The 23,182-nt window shown below is 38.1% G+C and overlaps 2 non-coding genes across 2 annotated transcripts; both read right to left on the bottom strand.

The window, feature by feature from the left end:
- Window positions 1–15,254: 15,254 nt before the first annotated feature.
- LOC131219659 (small nucleolar RNA R71) lies at window positions 15,255–15,361 on the bottom strand. Its single transcript, XR_009158306.1, has one exon. It is a non-coding gene; the product is annotated as a small nucleolar RNA R71 (small nucleolar RNA).
- Window positions 15,362–17,651: 2,290 nt separating this feature from the next.
- Window positions 17,652–17,758, bottom strand: LOC131219809 (small nucleolar RNA R71). Its single transcript, XR_009158452.1, has one exon. It is a non-coding gene; the product is annotated as a small nucleolar RNA R71 (small nucleolar RNA).
- Between the last annotated feature and the right edge of the window lie 5,424 nt (window positions 17,759–23,182).

Below are 23,182 nucleotides of genomic sequence, written 5' to 3' on the forward strand. Positions count from 1 at the left end.
CCATTCAATCTGTTCATAAGGTCACGAAGACCTGAAAGAAGGAAAAAAAAATTTCATATTGGTCCAAAACTTTCATGACCCAAAAAGGGTTTCCATGGCAATCGTTCAATCCACCACTGCTTCCTGCCATGTGGACCACCTGAGCTTCCGTGTTCGGCTGATTTTTAGGGTGCCCCACTATTTAAAGGGGCCCCATCAAATGCATAGTATTGATGTCCAGCACACATCACGGTGGGGCCTACAGCTAAGACCCATGGTCCTTGCCCCATTTCATCTACAGCACAACACGATGCTGCTGCAGCGTCCTCTAGATGACAGTAGTAGCAGCACCTACTGCATAATTTTTTTATTCTATTACAGTTTTTCCTAGGTGGTGCCCACATCAGGAGGATCAACTCCATCTATTTGATTCTATGGCTTATGACAGACCAAACGGGCCCAATATTCAGCATGTTTTGGTGTGTAGAAACATCGAAGTGAGCCCTAACAAATTTTAACAGTCAATATCACTGTTTTCTATGATATGGCCCACCAGATATTCGTATTGGCTTCATTTTTCGACTTAACATCTAAAATGAGTTGGGAAAAAGGGTGGACGGTGTGGATCGGATACATACATTAAGGTAGGGTCCATGTGAGTGTGAACTGCCTGCTTTTGAAGTAAAGCTGATATTTATTTTTCCCTTTATACAGTCTCGCAGCAGAGGCTATTGGATGTCCTAAGGTAGGATGGTTGGATGTAATACATTCATCCAGGTGGGGTCACGTAACGTGGCTCATCAGCCACATACGTTGAGGTGGCCCTAAGCACACGTGGCCCATTGATGGAAGGTGTGGATGAAATCCACATGTAGGTGGGTCCCATGGCATGTAAGGCGTGGATCAAGCATCAAGGTGGGCCACAAAAGGGGTAAAAGAGAGAGAGAGAGGGAGATAGAGAGAGAAAGAGAGACGTGAGTAGTCGAGGGACCCTGCCACTATGGGTCCCTCTTTGAATAATGCATACATCAAGATGGGTCCCACCATATGTGGGCCTTCAAATCACAAAAATCATCAGTAGAAAACCTAAGATCATCCACCTTTGAACTCCTCTTCCTTCTTCCGCCTATAGCCTCTAAAGCTTCAAGGGAACGATTTTAACGGTTGAGATGATCTTTGGATGGTGGGATTAGTGGTAGGGAGTGGGCCACACTAGTTTCTCATCTACTTAGGAAACCATGGACGTTGGGTGCTTGGGGTTGCTTGGGACAATGAGAGAGAGATGAGAGATAGAGGTTGTAATAGAGAGAGGGATGGGTGAGTGATGGGGTAAGTGATGGGTGTACTTGAAAAGGGATGGGTGGAGAGAGAGAGTTGACTTTAGGTTGCTTGGGGATGGGACATGTACTTGACATGTAAGGTGATTGATTTCACTTGTTTCTCTTTGGTTTTTCAACGCTCGGTGTTTTGCTCGAACTAAATGCAGGCCCACATCTCCTGGCCCGAGTATCGTCTCAGTACGTGAGATGCGACATCGGAACCGTGGCGACGGCGTGTTCACTAGAGTACAAGTCTCGGGTTGAGATGACTCTGAAATACCGATATGACTAAGGGTCGTGCGCAACTGCTAATTATAGATCACAAGTCACTGGAATTCGACCGGGAGGACCGTGGAAGCCTACAAAACAGTACAGGGTAGGATACGGGTCTTACATAATAAGTCCTAATGTAATGTCTGGTTTTATGCATTCTATACATAGTTTGAATTGCTCTTAGTTTGAATTGCTCTTCTTCTCTGGTAAGTTGTGAGCATGATGCCCCCAGGGTTCTCCATCAACTGATGAATTCGTCAACTGATTCATCCCCTCATTAGTGAGCAATGGTTAATTCAGTTAAATTGACTTCTCTATCGGAAGAGAAGAAGTTTTCTATGAAAATGCTTTGCATCTGTTCCAAAGAATGAATTGATCCTGAGATTAGAATTGAATACTTGAAAAGGCCGAGTTAAACGTCCTAGAGGGGGGGGGGGGGGTGAATAGGACTATGCTAAATTAAAAAATAAATGCGGAATATAAAGATAGATAGCACAAGCAAATAATAAGGAAGCACAAGTAAATAGCAACCTCAAATCTACTAGTCTTGAGAGGTTGATAGAAACTTAGTTCTAAGGACAACCTAACACCAAAAACTAAAGGCTTATAGTAGGACAACCTTACTAGAATGTTTGTAAGTATTAAAAACCCAAACTAATAAAGAGGTAAAGAAAATAAACTAAGTTATTATAACATTCATCACAAGTGCATAAAATAAATTACACCATTCACCACAAATGCTCAAAGTAAATTACAACATTCACACACATAAGAACATTCAATCATCCACTACAACTCCAGGAATTATAGTGGTCCATTTGCATGTACACCAACTATTAGAAAATAACCACACAACTACTCCACTCCCAATATCCACACCCACGGGATATTGGCTTTCACTATGAAAAAGGTTTTCCAAGGTTCACCTTAAAACCTTCATAATTGTGTCTTTAATTGGGCTTACACAATTACAAAAACCCCATATTCTGAGATTTTCTTAATTGCCTCAGACAAAACCAAAAATGAGATTTTCCTGGCACAACCTCACAAACCACAAAAGATATACAAAATATAAATAGTACTTATCTAGAAATTCTCCTTCTGAAGAAGCCCGGTAAAACCAATTTGATGTAGATAAAGATGTTCAATGTCTAATCTCACAGATGAAAATGTTCTAGTTCTAAATGATTTTTAATTAAATCAACCTGGGCTAGCTTGATTTGATTTTGATCTTAAGAAAGGGTAAAACACAAATCCCTTCTTAATATAAGATTGGAATGAAGATCACAAATTTAAATTACAAAAGCTACTAAAAAGAATCTAAAATGAGCACAATATAGCTTAATAAATTCACAAACTTATCTCTCATAGTGGTGTCTTGATTTAGCTTTGAATGAATGAAAAAACTTTGAAATTCGTGCTCTAGGTGAAAATATTGTTTACTCGACTGGTCTAAGGGTCGGTTCAACTGGTCGAAGGACCAACTAAAGTTCAAAATTTCTAGCGCGATAAGATAAGTTCGTTACTCAACTGGTCGAGTGGCTTGCTTGACTGGTCAAGTGGCCTTCTCGACTGGTCGAGTCAAGTGGGACCAGAAAAGTTTACTGGACTTTGAGTCGAGCACTACACAACCCATCGAGCACTGTTCACTTGACTGGTCGAGCAGTCTCCAAGACTGGTCGAGAGTCCAACAGAAAATTTTGAAAATTGCAACAAACATTGGACTAGTCGAGAAAACTCTTAGACTGGTCGAGCCAGTACTTGAACTAGTCGAACAAGGACTAAGACTAGTCCAGAAAATGATCTATAAGCTTATGAAATGACCCACATAAAATATGCAATGAATATGACTCAACATGACTCAACCTATGGTCAATCTAGGGTCATCCATATCTTGTTTGTGAGTTGAAACAATTAAAACATCAGTTGCTTCAGAACCTTGATTTCTTGTGATACATGAAGCTTTAATTCGATCTCTTAATCTTGAGCTTGAGTTACGATTGAGTTCTTGAGTCTTTAGCATATAGTATTTGAACTTCAAACTTAAACTTGAGTTCTTGAGCCTTAGTCTTGAATTTGAGCTTGAAACCATGAACTTCAACAGTCTTCTCTTCAACTTGAAAATGTAGGCAAGTTCAACGAAGATGCAAACAACTTTAAAATGCACGAACCTGATCAATTCAACTCAAAGCATGATATAAATTCTAAATGGTTTGGCATAATAAAATTTGATAACTCTTCGGGTGCTAGATTTACATTATAGCATTTAAAATACTATATGAAGGCTTTCCCTATCAGAGCAGACCCAAATAATCGCAAACAATACCAAGGAACTCTAGAGAAAATTTTGCTCATTATTATGAAGTGCATCATATGTTCTTCTTGTGGCCCGTCCCCATTAAACTTCTTAAAGTTTAGGTGTTTGAAGTTAGCGAGAAATGGCACTTCTTCTATTTCAGTGGGATATGGTGTCTGATATTAGAACCTTTTGTTCTAATTTTGGTCATTCTCTAGATAAATGGTTTTGGTGACCATTTGTCAGATTTCTTCAAGCATTGTGTTTCAAGTAATATTAGGTGCTGGTCCTTGAAATATAACCGCTTGTGGTTGTGGCATTTTTACTTCTGGTTTAATGTTGTTCACGGTTGTCACTGTTGGAAAATTAGGGACTTCTTCAGCAACATGCTCACCTGGTGAAGGATTATCAATATTTGCTGAAAAGTTTTCTATTTCTTTATACTTTAAATGTCCTGATATTGAAGGAGAAAATGAAAACTGTAATGCTGATGCTGTTGAGGAAGATAAACTGTTGTGATATTGTGTGATTGAGGTGAGGCTACGCTTCGTCGCATTTCATATAATCGACTGTTTAACTGTACTTGGTAAGACGGTACTCCTTGTGGGAGAAGGTCGAATCCTTCATCTATTGGATGTCACTATCATCCATCCTTCATAGTCTTGCTGCGCTACTGGTGAAGCAGAAACTATTCTGGACATCACCTGACATTGCCTATCCTTGATCACAACTGATTTAACCTTCTCTGGTACTTTCTGTAGTAGTGATCATGTATTGTCGGTGTAATCTATTGGGAATTTGTTAGGTGTGAAGTAGACAACCACATTAGTAGGGAGAAAAGTCATTGTTGTTGTGTAAGGACAAAATACCTATTATTTAGAACAGAGTATCAGTTTTTTTAATTAAATAAAATTGTACTTTATTTTAGAGATAAAGGAGAGGATGTTCCCACTAAGAGTAGCCATTTTAATGTCTATTTGACGTCAAACAGTGATAAAAGTTCTCTGAAGATTTTCTAAGTTATCATTAAATAATAACAAGATTCCCAGTGGAGTCGCCATTTTGTTTCAACAAGAAATGAATGCGTTTGATTTGGGGGATTATCATTCAATAATAACAAAGAAAGAATGAGAGAACAATGATTACAAAGTATTTTATTCATTCTGAATTCATTTACATCCTTGCATTTCCCTTGATTCTAAAAACAAAGTACAATGAATCAACACAGTAAATGAGAGGAGGAGCAGTTCAATGGAAACTTCGGCAGCATTTCAGCATATTAGATGTTCATCACAAAGGCAGATGAGTTGTGCAAACTTGAGGTCCTTGGTTTGGTTACGTGGTAGACACTGGTTATCTTTCCACTCTCTCCTTCAACTTCTCCATCTCATTCTGAATTCTTCTCTTGTTGCTTTTAATGTCCCTTTAAAAAATGATTGTGAGAGTGAACTAGTTGCGCGGATGGACTTTTCCTTCTTCTGGAGCTCTTTGAACGCGAAAACTCCTGTTGTGCAGAACTTTTATAGTGCAGGAATTTTATTGTGCAGAACTTCTGTTGTGCAAGAATTTTATTGTGCAAAACTTCTGTTGTGGACCACATAACGATACGCCTGTGGCAACTTCTGTTGTGCACCACACAGTGATACTTCTAGGGCAACTTCTGTTGTGCACCGCGCAACAATACTCTTGAGGCAACTTCTATTGTGCTCTTGGAGCTCCTTGACTTCTCCTCCTTCCATCGTCCTCAAATGAAGATAAGAGAGGGGTATTTATAAGCCTCTCACACGTGTGAATGCTAGTTGCACACAACCTAAGGTGCGTACAACCCATGGGCGTGCACAACCCATGGACGCATAACCCAGGGTGCGCACAGCCCATGGGTGCACAACCAAGGGGTGGACAACCCATGGGCGCACAACCTAGGGGTGGACAACCCATCGGCACACAACCCAGGGTGTGCACAACCCATGGGCATACAACCCATGGTGCGCACAACCCATGGTGCACACAACCCATGGGCACACAACCTAGGGTGCGCACAACCAAGGGGCGCATAACCCAGGGTGCGCACAATCCATGGGCACAAATCATAGTCTCACAGTAGGGGCTTCTACACTCTAACAGGGATCTGAGGAGAGAGTCTACGCAGAGGAAATGATAGGATGGGGTGTTAACTTGCGCAATGAAGGAACAATCTAGGGAGTTGACTCACCCAATGGAATTTTCACACTAAGGCGATGGACGCACAATGAGACTTCCAGAGAGAGAAATATATATTTTTTGTGCCTCAACAATTGCAGATCTACTGTAATTTAAGTCACAATAAATCATTAAAAATTGAAAGTATTCCTTAAATATCAAACTCGAATCAAAGTAAGTTCAATATAAACATGAATCAAAGCAATAAAAACATCCTATCACACTACAAGCTTCACCTCTTAGCCTTATCTAAGAGGTTTAGCCAACCATAGACATGATTAGATCTAAAACCCTGAAAGAAAACATGAAAACTAAGGAAGAAAGGTAAAAAATGCTTGGTGACGGCTCTCCAACCTTGTGCTTTGCTCCTCCAAACCCTAGATGATCCCAAGGGATGCCCTGGGGACTCCTATTTATAGTTGAGTAACACCTCCTTTTGAACCAACTTAGAAGAATCTAGAAATCACCTCAAATTTACGCAATCCGCATAAAATTTACGTAATATCTTTGATGCATTAAAGGACTTTCGATATGATCTTTAATATAAGCTTTGATGCATCGTAGGTCTTTCGATGTCATTGAAACTGGTCCAGAACTGTCCAACAAGTTTGGCTTAAAATCCTTCAATTTTCGATTCCACCATCGATACATCTAAGTACCTTCGATATGTTCTTCAATGCATCTAAGTACCTTCGATATAATCGAAGGTGATTTTGGCAATTTTCCAAAATTAGTCTTTTTTAGTCTTGGAATTTGTTTTAAGGACAATTTTTAGATTTTTTTTTTTCATTTCAAGTCTTCGATTCTCTTCCTTCATCACTTGGTTTCCCTGGATCTTTGGTATGTGAATTCTTTAATCTTGGTCTCCTGAGATCCATCCCTTGACTTGGTGATCTTTGAGCATCAAATCCATGCTTTTCACACCTTTTCCAATCCAAGCTCTTAAATTCACCTTGCAACACAAACATAAGTAAAATAGGACATTAAGCAGTATCATATTGATAAAACCAAGATAGAAATGGGGGATAATATGCAATATTTAACCTTCAACAGCTGACCACCTCTCAAGACATAATCTCTCGATTCCCTTGGGCCGACATCGACAAATGACATGTTCCCTGATGAAAATTTGTTTAAACGATCCCAACCTTAGTTTGCTGACATTGCGAATTATCTTACTACATGTTTCACACCAACTTATTGGACTACGTAAGATAAGAAAAAAATTCTTTATTGAGGTACGTAAGTTTTTCTGAGATGATCCTTATTTATTGAAATATTATATAGACCAAATTCTAAGGAGATATGTGTTAGACAACAAACATCAGAGTGTTATCTCCTTTTATCATTCTTAGACCTATGGTGATCACTTTTCTGTTAAAAAGAACATAGCCAAAATTCTACAGTGTGGCTTTACTGGCCCACAATGTTCAGAGATACTCATGAGTTTTGTAAAGCTTGTGAGCATTGTCAGAAATTGGGAGGGTTGTTTTGTCAAAATATGATGCCTCTGAACCCCATTCTTATTGTTAAAGCATTTAATCGCTAGGACATCAATTTCATGAGACCATTCCCTCAATCCATTGGGAATATTTACATTTTGTTGGAAGTAGACTATGTCACTAAGTGGGTTGAAGTGATCCCGTGTTGGAATAATGATCATAAAATGGTCATTCAATTTTTAAAAGAAAACATCATTTTTTGGTTCGGAACGTCTCTAGCCATCATTAGTGATAGAGGTTCACACTTTTATAATAAGCCATTTGAAAACTTAATGAAGAAATATGACATCTCTCATAAAATGAGCACTCCATATCACCCGCAAACAAGCGGGCAAGCTGAGATTTTCAATAGGAAAATTAAACAAATTCTGTAAAAAATAGTTAACCCTAACCTTAAGGATTGGTCAATTCTCTTGACTAATGCCTTATGGGCTTACCGTATAGATTTTAAGGCCCCCATTGGAATGACTTCCTTTAAACTCGTATATAAGAAAGCTTACCACCTACGTGTGGAGCTGGAGCATTGAGCCTACTGGGCTATCAAAAATTTGAACTTTAATTTGGATAGTGCTCACTTGTTGCACAAACTTCAATTGAATGAACTCGAAGAAATCGGGAACAACACTTATGAGAACTCGAGAATTTACAAGGACAGGATGAAGGTATTCCATGACAAGAACATCCTTCGAAAATAATTCATTACCGGACAAAAAGTCCTTCTGTACAATTCTCAGTTACATCTTTTTCTGAGTAAACTTCGATCTCGTTAGACCGGTCCCTTCATTGTTACTAATGTCTACCCTCATGGGACCATCAAGATAAAGAATTCGACAAATGGCAATGTTTTCAAAGTGAATGGACATCATCTTGAGCCATTTGTTGAGAAATTTGATTCAGAGGACATGTCCATGCATTTGACTGATCATATGTATTAGGATTATCCTCCCAGTTTGATGGAGATGTAGTTAGGTTTATTTCTTTCATAGGATTTAGGATTATGATAGTTTAATTTCAGTTTGTTTAGTCTTCGTGCTAACCCATTTATATGTTAAGAACTTTGGAAAAGCTTCAATTCTCCTTCTTCAAGTATTATCTTCCCATCAGTTCTCATTTCTTTTTATTGTCTCATGCGCATTGCATGCTCATATCTTTTACATTGAGGACAATGTAGGTTTTACGTTGGGGGTGTGGATTAGGTAAACTAATCAGTGTTTTCTTAGTTTTAAGTAAAAAATTGTGAAATTTTTTAATTTTTGAAGCTAAAAACATGTTTGGGAAATGATAATTTATGGAATTAAGAATACTTTGAGTATAAGATAAGAGATTGAATTTAAAATTTTTGGAGTTTGATCAACTGAGTAAGACTCGCTTAAGTTCTTTCATTTAGTCGATTAAGAGGAAGTTTGAATATAATGATAATCTAAATCACAAGACACGTTCAATTTAGTATGTATATCATTGAAAGATATTGAGAATTGAGTCTGGAGAATTTTATCCACCTTAAAAAATGAAAAGAACTAGTTAAAAAATAGAGAGATCGACAAAAAGGTCATGTGTGATGAAAGACTAAAAATGAATGAAAAGTTTGAAAAGAATGAATAAATAAAAGGGATTTTCAATATAAAATCAAAAACTAGAAAAAGAAGGAAAATGTAATAAGTTCGGAATCAGTACTTGATTATTCAATAAAACTTGAGGTGATAAGCATCGCTAACCTTATGAAATAGTAGTATGTTCTAGAAAGTAAATAGAATTCACTAAGACCATTGGAAAAACTTGATATATGAACTTATATTCTTAAATGATTAATAAAGAAATTTTTTGATTGATTGCTTGTGTGAATTGGCTCTAGGTTTTCAAATTTGTACTCATGTTCCTTTGGATTGTACTCATTCATACGTGATTGCACAAAACATTATTTGTGAATGTGATTTGAACATTGAAGATTGAAGATCACTTCACACATGTTTTTCTTGGGACTAGCAAAATGCTGGTTGGGGAGTGTGTTGAGTTTGAAATATTACATATTTCCCCCTATTTATAACTTGGTTTTATAAACATGATAGTGCTTAATCGATCTAATTATGCATGTTTTCATGTGCGAGGTGATTTCTAGAGCTTAAGGTGAAATTGATTCCAAAAGGAAGATTTATGCTTAAAAGATTATTAAATGAAGATTTAGAGATTTGAAAGTCATTAATGAAGAATTCACAAGCCAAAGATCCAAGGAAACCAAGTGAGGAATGAAGAAATCAAAGATTTGAAGTGAAGAAAAGAAAAAGAATAATGAAAATTGTCCTAAAAAAATAAATTCTTGAAAATTATCCTCAAAAAATATATTCTGAAACTCTGAGTCTAAAAAATGAAAGTTTTGAAAGTCTATTTTAGAAACTGTGCAGAGTGCATAAATTTAAGGCAGTTTCTAGATTTTTCCAACTCGATGCAAAAGTTGGAATTCCACAACTATAAATAGGACTCCCTAGGATGCTCCAAATCATCTTCTAGGGTTTGGAAAGTGAGAGAAGGCTTAGGCGGAACACTAACTACGTTCTTCCACTTCGATTTCTTCATGGATTCTATTATATCTTTTACTTTTTCTTTTATTTTTGAGTTAGCTATGACTAGCTAATCTCTTAACTAGGGCTAAAAGGTGAAGTTGTAGTTTATTTTGATGCTTCCTTTGCTTTGATTCTTCTTTATGTTGAATGTCATTGATTTTTATTTTTAATTTAAGAAATATTTTTAGTTTTCTATGATTTATTGTGACTCAAATTATAATAGATGTTATGATAGCTTTGAATATGTTCTTTTCTTGTTTTGAGATTGTGAGATTTCTAAAACTCATGATTCGCCATCGTCTCCTAGACATAGTGGATGCATGAATTCCCTTCCAATCATCACAATACTCCTTCATTGAGGACTAGATCAATGAAAAGTTCAAAGATTTGATTTAATTTCTTCATCTTCCAATTGGATAGGATAGAAATTTGATTACAGTTGTATTTGTTGAATCAAGGTAACATCTTGATAGGTACAAGTGGATCCTTGGCGCTCTAGTTTGCTTTTGATTATTGATACTTTATTCACAATTCCTCTCAACTATTCTAGAATTCAATTTAGATCTTTTTCTAGTTATAATTCTAGTTATTTTCAGATTACGTACAAGTTTAGTCCCTGTGGATTCGACCTTGGTCTAACTAAGTTATTACTACATTGCGACCCTGCACTTGGGGTTGTGAACAATTAACCAATTTTTCAATGATGATATCTCTTATGCAAAAATCCCGAACATAGTTTGGATCATCTTTCGATGACCGTAAGGTTCTCACACCAATAAGAGTTGATCTAGAAGAAGAACTAGCAAGATTTTTGCATGTCATTTTCTTAGATCTATACTTCATACTAGTTTGCATAAGGAAAAGATCAAAGAAAATGATAAGAAAATGAATAGATCAGATTTTGATCAAAACCCTCAACAAATAGGATTTCAAATGATGAAAAAACTACTCAAATATGATTTACTAGTAAAAGACCACTAAATACTAGAAGAAAATTGAAAGAAAATCACTTACTAGCAAGTTTGTAATATGGGTTAGTCGAGTGGGGCACCAGCTTGCTGAGGAAAAAGATAAGAAATGAAATGAATATGGGATTTTTCCCTTTTTGGTGAAATTCATGTGATCTTTGGATAGCCCGAGCATGTGTTTGACTGGCTGAAGAATTCGGCTAGCTCGAGCACGTGCTCGGCTAGTCGAAAAACCTAAAAATTTACAATTTTCTTGATTTTTTATTTTTTATTAATTTTTATTATCATTTCATGCAATTCATTATTGAATATAAACATAAACATAAACGCATAAAAAGAATTAAAATAATTATTTAATAATACACAAACCAATATCATACTTCAAGTTGAAAAATTTAGCTTTATCAAGCAGCTTAGTCAGTATGTCTGCAAGCTGCTTTTCAGTTTCAATGTATTCCATCATGATAAAATTGTCTTCAATCAATTCTTGAATATAATGATATCGTATGTCGATATGTTTCGTACGACAATGTTAGATTGAATTTTTGGAGATACTAATTGCAGTTGAATTATCACAATATAAAGTCATTATATCTTGTGTAATTCCACGATCAACTAGCATTCTTTTCATACAAATTAGATGAATGTAAGAATTTCTTACTGCAATATATTTGGCTTCAGTGGTAGAGAGAGATACAAAATTTTGTTACTTCCTGAGCTAAGATACTAAGTAGTTTCCAAGGTAGAAACATCCACCACTGATAGAGTTTTTATTACCAACATTTCCTGCCTAGTTTGCATCTGTATATCCGGCAATTTGTACAGACGTATCATGTGGATACCACAGGCTTAAGTTCACAAAACTTGTAAGATATTTGATTATCTGTTTAACAGCAGTTAAGTGCAATTCTTTATGATCAGATTGATATCTAACACATATTCCAACACTAAATGCAATATCAGGTCTAATAGTAGTTAAGTACAAAAGACTATCAATCATACTTCAGTATAGACGAGAGTCTACACTTTTACCTGATTCATCTTTTGAGAGTTTAAGAGTCGTACTCATTGGAGTATCGAAATTTTTACCATTCTCAAAGCCAAACCTTTAACATTCAGTACATATTTGGTCTTTGAGATGAACATTCCATCTTCAAGTTGTTTAACTTGTAATCGAAGGAAATAGTTTAGTTCACCGACCATACTCATATCAAACTTGCATTTCATTGGATCTGCAAACTCAATAGATAAGTTAGTGCACCTAGATCTCTAAATGATATCATCAACGTAGATCTGAACTATCAGGATATGATTATTAGGTTTCTTGATGAATAAAGTTTTATCAACACTACCCATAACAGAATTATGACTAAGTAAAAATTTAGTCAATTTTTTATATCATGCTCTAGGAGCTTGTTTGAAACTGTAAAGAGCTTTTTAAGATGGTAAACATGGTTTGGAAGTTTGGGATCTTCAAAACCCTTTGGTTGTTTTACACATACTTCCTCATTCAAATCACCATTTAAAAATGTACTTTTGATATCTATTTGATAATTTTTTAATTTTTTATGGTAGGCAATGGAAATAAATAACTTGATTGATTCAAGGTAGGCAACTGGTTCAAAGGTTTCATCGTAATCAATACCTTCTATTTGAGTATACCCTTGTACAACCAGACGTGCCTTATTTCTGATAATGTTTCCCATTTCATCTGTTTTATTCTTAAAAATCCATTTGGTCTAGAAACCAAGTACCATATATCATTTCTGATGAATTGATTTTTTTCTTCTTGCATGGCATTAATCCAACTTTCATCAGCAAGTGCTTCATTTACATTGGCCAATTAAATTTGTGAAGTAAAGTAGTATATTTTCTAGTTATCTTCTTGTCTGAATGCCAGTACGAGGGTTACCACGTATTTGATTAGTTATTGAGTGTCAAATATTGCATATTTTCCCCTACTTATATCTTGGTTTTATGAACATGATACTGCTTAATGTTATATTTTATACGTGTTTACGTTGTAAGGTGAATTTGAGAGCTTGGATTGAAAAGATGTTAAAAGCATGGATTTGATGCTCAAGAATCACCAAGGCAAGGGGTAGATCTTAGGAAACCAAGATTGAAAATGCACATCCCAAAGATCCAAGGAAACCAAGTGAGGAAAGAAGAGAATCAAAGATTTAAAGTGAATTTAAGTGATTCTCGACTAGCTTAAGCTCTGGCTTGACTATCCTAAGCTCTAACTCGACCAGCCCTATCTATGTCTTGACTAGCCCAAGCTTTAGCTCAACCAGCCCTGGCTCTAGCTTGACTAGCCTAGGAAATTTTAATTAGAACTCCAGCAACATTATCTTTTAAATCTGTGCAATCCTTGACCAGTCGAAGGTGACCCTCGACCAGTAGAAGACTCCTCAACTAGTTGAGGGTTACACACATTTTGCACAGACCACGTAAATTTGAGGCAGTTTCTAGACTTTTCTAACTCAGTGTAAAAGTTAGAGTTCCCCAACTATAAATAGGAGTTCCTAGGATGCTCCAAAGCATCTTCTAGGGTTTAAGAAGTGGAGCAAAAGTGTGGAGAGCCACCGCCAAGAGTTTTCTTCTTCTTCCTTAGTTTATTTTTATGCTTTCTTTAAGAGTTTTTAGTTCAATCATGTCTATAGTTAACTAGACCTCTTAGTTAGGGCTAAGAGGTGAAGCTTGTAGCATGATTAGGATATTTACTTTTCTTTGATTCTTATTTATGTTAAACTTCATTGATTTCTAATTTGATTTTAAGGAATATTTTCAGTTTTTTATAGTTTATTGTGACTCAAATTACAATAGACGCTATGATAGCTTTGAATATCTTCTTTTCCTATTTAAGATTGTGGGATTGGTAAATCCTGTTGTTCGTTATCGTCTCTTGGGCATGGTAGGGTGATGGAATCCCTTCTAATCCTCAAAATCATCATCCATTGAGAATTAGGTCAATGAAAGTTCAGATTTGATTTAATTGCTATATTTTCCAATTGGATAGGATAAGACTTCAATTCCAATTGTGTTACTTGAATCAAGCAAGGTAGCATCTCAATTACTACAAGTGGATCCTTGGCACCCTAGTTCCCACCTTTAAATTCACAAGTTTCAATTACATCATTCATAATTACTCATTCTAATATTTAGATTTAGATTTACATCTTCTTCTAACTCTAATTCTAGTTACTTTTAGAAATGTATGAGATTAGTCATTGTGGATTCGACCTCGGTCTCACTGAGATTATTACTACACGCGACCCTACACTTGGGGTTGTGAACAAGTTTTTTCGGCTGTTGCTGGGGACTACGACTACATTTTTTTGAGATAAATTAGTATTCAAATTAGGTTAAGATTAGGATCTTTTTAAAAGGTTAGGATTTGTTTTCTGAATTTGTTTTTAGAAACTAACTTGGTTTTCTGTCTTGTAGGATCCTAACCCAGCAATCTCCAATCAGGTAACCTCTTTCCAAATCTCTCTTTTCTTTTTCTTTTCTGAAATTTCTTAATTGCTTTAGTCTCTCTCTAGTTTCTCTTTAGGTTTAGGTTAGATTCTAAACTTGAGGGTTGAGAGTGTTTCATGCCCAAGTGGGTCTGTGATAACACTCTACGTCTCTTAAGTGAAGGAGGATTAGTCGAAGGGTTGGCTATACATCATAGGATTAGATGCCACTTGAGGTCCTCTGAGTTAATAGATGTAATGGCTGCGAATCAACCTATAAATCAACCTCAATCTCGAGTTAAGGAAGTTAAGGATGAGAATGAGGTGCATCATGCACCCTCGCCTCATACTTTATGAGATTATCTACAATCGACGGGGGTGAGCACATCGTCTTGCATGATCTTTCCAAAGAATACAGGAGATATGGATATTAAACCAGGAGTGATCCAACTCCTTCTAAAGTTCCATAGACTTGAATCTAAAAATCCATATCTACACATGAAAGAGTTTGATGAGATAATAACAACTTTATACTTTCCTAATGTGTCTAAAGACACAATCAGGATGAAACTCTTTCCTTTGTCCTTAAAAGAAAAGGCTACGACATGGTTACACTCACTACATCCACGATCGATTGGCAGATGGAATGATACGACATAGGAGTTCATTAAGAAAATTTTCCCATATCATAAAATGAACACCCTTAGAAAGTCAATCATAAACTTTGCCCAAAAGGAAGATGAAACATTCTTCCAATGTTGAGAGCGGTTCAAGGATCTTGTCAGTTCATGCCCACAACATGGTTTTGAAACGTGGCATATAACAAGTTTCTTTTATAATGGGCTGACATCTTTCATTTGCTAAACGGTCGAGACAATGTGCAATGGGGAATTCATGAACAAAGATGTCAATGATGTGTGGGATTATTTTGACAAGCTTACTGAAAACACACAATCATGGGATATCTCCCCAAAACCAAACACCCCTTTTAAGCCTACTTAATCAAAGGAGAAGGGAAGAATGTATCTTTTAAAAGAGGAAGATGATATAAATGATAAAGTGGCCAGTGTTGAGTGTTAAATATTGCATATCTTTCCTTATTTATATCTTAGTTTTATGAACATGATACTGCTTAATGTTATATTTTATACATGTTTATGTAGCATGGTGAATTTGAGAGCTTGGATTGAAAAGAAAGTTAGAAGCACGGATTCGATGCTCAAGAATCACCAAAGCAAAGGATGAATCTTAAGAGACCAATATTGAAGAATTCACAGGCCAAAGATCCAAGGAAACCAAGTGAGGAATGAAGAAAATAGAGGATTTGAAGTGAATTTGCGTGATTTTCGACTAGCCTAAGCTCTGGCTCGACCAGCCCTGGCTCTAACTCGACTAGTCGAAGAAACTTCGACTCGAACTCTAGCAACATTATCTTTTAAATTTGCGTGATCCTCGACTAGTCGAAGAAATCCTTGACTAGTCGAATATGACCTTTGACTCATCGAAGATTGTCCTCGACTCGTCTAAGGTTATGCAGATTTTGCGCAGACTCTTTAAATTTGAGGCAGTTTTCAGATTTTTCCAACTCGGTGCGAAAGTTAGAGTTCCCCAACTATAAATAGAAGTCCCTATGATGTTCCAATGCTTCTTCTAGGGTTTAAGGAGTGGAACAAAAGCATGAAGAGCCACCACTAAGAGTCTTTCTTCTTCTTCCTTAGTTGTTTTTATGCATTTCCTAGGAGATTTTAGTTCAATCATGTCTATGGTTGGCCAAACCTCTTAGCTAGGGCTAAGAGGTGAAGCTTCTAGCGTGATTAAGATGTTTATTTTTCTTTGATTCATGGTTTTATGTTGAACTTAATTGATCTCTTGTTGATTTTAAGGAATACTTTCAATTTTCAATGGTTTGTTGTGACTCAAATTACAATAGATTTGCGATAGCTTTGAGTATTTTCTTTCCTTATTTGAGTTTGTGAGATTGGTAAATCATGTTGTTTGCCATTGCCTCCTGGGCATGGTTGGATGATGGAATCCCTTCCAATCTTCACAATTCTATTCTATTAAGGCTAAAATTAATGAGAAGTTCAGAGATTTGATAATCTCTCTTTCCTCAACTGGATAAGATAGGACTCTTATTCCAGCTGGATCTCCTGAATCAAGTGAAGTAGCATCCCAATAGCAAGTGGATCCTTGGAACCCTAGTTCCCACCTTTAAATTTAAAAGTTTTAATTACAAATTGATAATTACTCTTTCAAATAATTTTAAATTTAGTTTTAGATCTTTTTCTAGTTACTTTTAAAATACACATGAGTTTAGTCCCTGTGGATTTGACTTCGGTCTTTCCAAGACTATTACTACATTGTGACCCTACACTTGGGGTTGTGAATAAGTTTTTGGCGTCGTTGCCAAGGACTACGACTGCATTTTTCTAAGATTAATTAGTTTTGGAATTAGGTTAAGATTAGGATAAACTTTTTGTTTTATTTTTAGGTTAGGAATTTTTTTGCTTTGTTTTTAGAAACTAACTTTAATTCTCTGTTTTGTAGGATCCTGACCTTGCATCTCTTATCCGGTAACTTCATTCTAAATTGTCTCTCTTAATTCCTATTTGCTGTAGTTTTCAATTCTTAGATTTTAGGTTTAAATTTTGATTTGAGGGCAGAAAGTGTTTCATGCCCAAGTGGGTCCGTGATAACACTCTATGTCTCTTGAGTGAAGGAGGATTAGTCCAAGGGTTGCCTATCCATCACAGGATTAGACATCACTTGAGACCCTCAGAATCAATTGAAGTGATGGCTGCTAATCAACCTGCAAATCAACCTCAACCTCCAGTCGAGGAAGCCCAGGATGGGAATGAGGTGCATTCCATGGACTTGAATCTAAAAGTCCATATCTATACTTGAAAGAGTTTAATAAGATCATAGGCACCTTATACTTTCTTAACATGTCTGAGGACACAGTTAGGCTGAAACTCTTTCCGTTCTCCTTCAAAGAAAAAGCTAAGACGTGGTTGTATTCACTACGTGCACGACGGCAGATAGAATGACATGACAAGGGAGTTCATAAAAAATTTTTTCCCATACCATAAGAAGAACACCATTAGAAAGTCGATCATGAACTTCACCCAAAAGGAAGATGAGACATTCCTCCAATGTTGGGAACGATTCAAGGATCTTGTCAGTTCATGCCCACAACATGGTTTTGATACATGGCACATAACAAATTTCTTCTATGATGGGCTAACATCTTCCATGTGCCAATTGGTTGAGACAATGTGTAATGGAGAATTTATTAATAAAGATTTTAATGATGTGTGAGATTACTTTGACAAACTTGCTAAAAACACACAATCATGGGACATCTCCTCAAAACCCAACACCACGACTAAGCTTACTTAATCAAATGAGAGAGGAGGAATGTATGTTCTAAAAAAGGAAGATGATATAAATTCTAAAGTGGCCAATCTCACAAGAAAACTCGAGGCTATGAAACTTAAGAAGGATAAGGATAAGGAAGTTGTTTACGGTATTTGTACTTGCAATGTGCATACTATTGAAAATTGTCCAACAATTCCTACTTTTCAAGAAGTTCTAAATGAGCAATCAAATGTTGTAAAAAACTACCAGAGGCCTTTCAAAGGAACTACCTCTAACACATACAACCCTGGCTAAAAGAACCATCAAAATTTCAGTTTGAGGAATGGACAAACTGCTACCCCTTAAGGGTTCTTAACCAATTTTTGGATCAAAGGAAACCTTAGGAGGATCCAATTTTAAAATACATCCAAAGTCAAGAGCTTTTTAATCAAGGCACACTATAAACCTTTTAAGACCTTTCTAAGGCCATTCAATGGATTGAGTCACACTTAACGAGTGGGAAAAAAGGGTTACTTCCAAGCCAAGCTGTAACGTCTTGGAAAAATCCGTATAAGGACCCAAGTACCACCTCAGGCAGAAATCACCCAGGACCAAAACCTTTAGAAATTAGGTTAATATTAACAAGTGTTAAACTAGAGTACTTGTGAAATTAGCACTAATCACTTTAAATATGATCTGCAAGATCTAAATCATGTAGAATCATTGACGCTACATTATCCTGAAATCTAGAATCCATCTCAAAACCCAGTTGCTTTCGGGAGCATCTTGAAACTTTGTATCGGACCTAGACCGCACGTCGAAAATTTGATGACCGCGAAACTATACAGTTATGAACACATTACTGGACTTGACAACCCCTTAAAAATCAAGTCTTAACTGTGTCTAGAAATGCGTAACTTGAGCTCGGAATAAAGTGTGTGAGAAACGTGAATATATTTAGAAGTAAATTCTAAATTTAAGTAATCTGAGTCGTGTTGCTTGCGGGCCAAATATAAGGATTTAGACCGTCAGAATCTAACCTAAATACACCCTCGAATAAAGAGAAGTGTCCCACATCGAGTGACCGTGACCGTTAATCTGCAAACTCGATCGAAACGAAAACTCATCCTAACCTAGATCCATGGTCAGGGAGCTTAAGTCCGACTGCACATGGAAAAGGGGCCACCAGAAGTGCTCCGTTGGGCTAAAATAGATGCCCTTTGGATATAACCTAAGTATACCTTGGCCCTGGGGCCATTTTCATCAGTCCTGGGCCTATATAAGGACCTTAAACCCTCTCTCTCTCACCTCATACGAATTTGAGAAACCCTGGAGAGAGAGAAGAGAAAAGAGAAGGGAAAAGAGAGAAAGTGAGAGTGAGAGTTGGAGGTTCTTCCTGGGATCTGATCCCTCTACTCCACACACTCAACTGCCATTCCTATATAGCTATACAGGCGATTTCGACCCGTACTTGGGTAAGAAAACCTAACCCTAACTTGTCTTACAGAGGGAGTGCAGGTGAGGGCATGCATCATTTATTCATACCATTTTTGCATTAATTAGAGTACTTAGGGATGTTTGATTGTATTGTTTTATCATTACTACTTGACTGGATTAAGAACATGTTAACCTTTACTTATTATTCCACTGATTTGATCACTCACTCCCATGTTTCAAGACGGTGTTGTACACACCAACCAGACTCTGTCTTAGTTGCAGATGGAGACCTGACTGATGAGGCGGAGGCGGACTTCATAGACAATGAGGATGCCTTCTCATATATGTAGTATTCTGGAGGGTTTCCCTAGACCGTTCTAATCAGTGGGGCTTCAGGGTTATACTTGTAGTGGACTATTACATTTTAACATTTTGTAATTTGAAACAATACATGAAATTATTGACCTGGCAATCCATACATACTTTGGGGACCTATACTGAGTTATAACGCTATACATATTTGAGTAAGTCTTTCACTTGCGTATTACAACTGTCCCTAGATTATGTATTGCTGATTTGGCTTAATCTTATTCATGTTTTATGCACTAATATAGACAACATTTAATCATCATTAAATATGTTGCAGAAGTGATGTGTTAGAACTCGGGAGTTGGACTTCTACTCGACCCCCAATTTTCAAGGCATTACAAGTTGGTATCAGAGAATGATTTTGATTCAACCGGACTGAGTTATGGTTACACGACGTACACTGATGCATTTAGACCTAGGTGGGTGCGAGAAAAGTGTAGAAACAAGCTTAGGTTGTCCAATTTCGCCAATTGGCGAAAGTTATCGAAAACGATCACTGAGATCGGGTTCGTACACATCCGTGATTGCTTGAGACGACCCCGAATCATCCCCAGACCATCAATCGACAGCTTTAGACCATAATTTACCCAATCCCAGCCTTCAACAATCAAGAAAATATAAGGTTACATAAGAAATTACACGAAATGACCCGAAACGACTCAAAATGGAATCAGGGGCTCACATCTTTTTAGAGTCCAGAGGGCAGGAAGACCTCACCCCACTGACGAGGCATCGCCGAAATGTCCAAAGACCGGTGAGGACCTCGCCGGTTCCACGAGGCCTTACCAGCTAGCGAGCCTGGCCGGGCGGGCCGGCTCGGGCCAACGTCTTTAGGGCGTTGTGTGGCCTGCTGATGCAAGTTGGGTCAGATTTAAACCCTCCTAACACACCTCCTCTTCATAACCTACCCCTCTAAGCTCTCCTTTTTCTTCAAAAACTTTTATATCTCTCTCAAATCTCTCCTTCATCCACCCATTTCATCATTTTCCTTCAACATTCATACCCCTCCACCCTTTACATCGAAACCCACTTTCCATCTTCTTATTTTTCTCATTTGTTAAGCTTATAAATCCTCTTTGTAGCTCAACATTCCAAAGCCTAACAATCCCTCTCCTATTTTCTTCATTCCTCCTCATTTTGAACACACAAATACCATTACGTGCTTCAAAAAGCAGTGGGAACCCATTCAACCATCCTATTTCCTTAATTTCTTCCTTTTTCCATGGCCTTATTCGAGCTTGTGATGGCCATCTTCTTGATTTCCATGCTTCTTTCTCTCATGGGGAAGAAGAAGACTCTTATGGATGAGGTCGGGTCTAGTTGCCCTACTCGTTCAAGGAGGCCTAGAGGCACCACCACAAGTGCAAGTGTTAATCGGGAGATAAGGACCAAGCGGGAGCTTGATCCCCAGGCTCCCCTCAAAAGGATTCTCCTGACGGATATGTCCCATGGGAAATTTTAGGGTCGCAGGGTCCTCTTTGAAGCTCATGTGGATGAGAGGCTCTTTGAGCAGTACATGGTGATGGACCGCCTGGTCGAGGCCGGGTGGGGTCCTGTGTTCGAGGGTGAGTACCGCGCAAATGTGGGCATAGTCCGAGCCTTCTACGCCCACATTCGAGAGCCTATGTTGGAGCCCTTGCAGTTCAACATCCCCGTTGGTAGAGATCAGGAGGCCATAATTGATGCTGGGTTGATAGCTCAGCTTATAAAGATGCCGCTTAGCGAAGTGCATGCAAGCGAGAAGAATTTGAAGAGTGCAAGTGAAAGGGATCATAACACATAATTCCTTTGTGAACAATTGGCTCGCTGGAATTCAAACAACAGTCTCCTAGCAACCAATATGATGGATGACTTCTGCCTGCTCTACCACATCTTCAAGTATAACATGTACCCTAGGTGGAGCAACCTCAGCGAGTGCACCCGTCTGATGGTAGATTTTCATACCAAGTAGGGTAGGGAGAGAAGTTGTACGTGCCTACGTACGTTCTGCGACAAATAGTTCTTACTGCACGCTCCACCAGAGCTCTAATTCACTCCTATTTGGCCGACTTATATGCAAGATTGTATGGGAGTTTGGCTATAGACTTGGGGCGGAAGTGCCGGTGCTGACCCATTACATCAACGAGACTACTTTCAATCAGATGGAAATTAGGCAATGACACCGGCAAGCCCGACTCGATGAGACTGAGGATGAGACAGCTAATGAAGATTATGAAAGCAAGGAGGAAAGTAGAGAAGAGATAGAAGAAGAACAGGAAGAAGAAGTATAGGCTCACGACACGAATGAGATCTCCCCTCCCATGGCAATGGGACATGACCCTGATCGAGCTGCTAGGGAAGCCCGTTTAGTTCAACTTAAGGAGGGTCAGGCAGCCCTGTGACAGGAGATCATTAATACCCGGGCCCTCGTGAAGCACAAGTTTAAGAAGGTGACTCGCACCTTGAAAGCTATCCTGTGTTGCCTGTAAGATAAGGGCGCCCCTCCTCCGTCGCCAGACTCAGATGTCTAGTCCTCCATGCCATTGCCCAGTAGTTTATTTTATTGCTGGTTTAGAATGTTTGCATTTTAATGTTGATGGACCTAGTAGTATAGTAGGTAGGAAGTGTGTTTGTGTTTGGCAGTTGCTCTACATTTGTAGTCTTGCTTTGTAATAGCTTATATGTGTTTCCTGTCATGATTCATGTAATATGTATTTCATGTATTGTGACAATTTTGGTAAATGAAATGCATAAAGTTTCTTTAAACTGTGTGTATATGCTATGTGGCTGAGGTTGTGGGCATGCTGAATCTGACCTGGGTTGCACCCTATGTTGTATATAGGGAATGCCACCTAAGGCCACACGGAGTACGACACGGCTCACTTTTGGTGATTCATTTGACGAGGCACCTCCCCTGAGTGATAGTCATATGGACCCCAGTTGGGGTCCGTCTCCCTCTGACACCATTTCAGACTCTCAGCCGACTACTGGCCCCACCAATGGGCCTACACCTGTTGTGCCACCGGTTCCAGAGCAGAACTACGCGTCCTCCTTGACGCCATCTGTACCTCAGTCGGCTGCCCCTACTGATAGGTTGGAGCAGATGATGTTGTTGATGCAATAGCAGCAATAGGCACAACAGCAGCAGCAGCAGGCACATCAGCAGCAGCAGTTTCTGACTACCATGGCAGGGATTTTTGCCCAGAGCATGGGTGTGGCTTCGCCTGCTCCATTTACACCCCCTGCTGGGAATGCAGGTGCTAGCGGACACTTTGAGTGATTTTAGCACTTACGGCCCCCTACCTTTGCGGGTACTCACAAACCCAAGGAGGCCGAGTATTGGCTTGACCGCATCTCTAAGATGCTAAAGCCGCTGCACTACACAGAGCTCGAGCAGTTGGAGTTGGTCACCTTCATGTTCGTGAAGGAGGCTAACTTATGGTGGGATAGTGTGCTCCGTACTATTGCAGTCAGACATATGTGGA

The sequence above is a fragment of the Magnolia sinica genome, chromosome 11 (genome assembly GCF_029962835.1).
Source record: "Magnolia sinica isolate HGM2019 chromosome 11, MsV1, whole genome shotgun sequence".
NCBI lineage: Eukaryota > Viridiplantae > Streptophyta > Magnoliopsida > Magnoliales > Magnoliaceae > Magnolia > Magnolia sinica.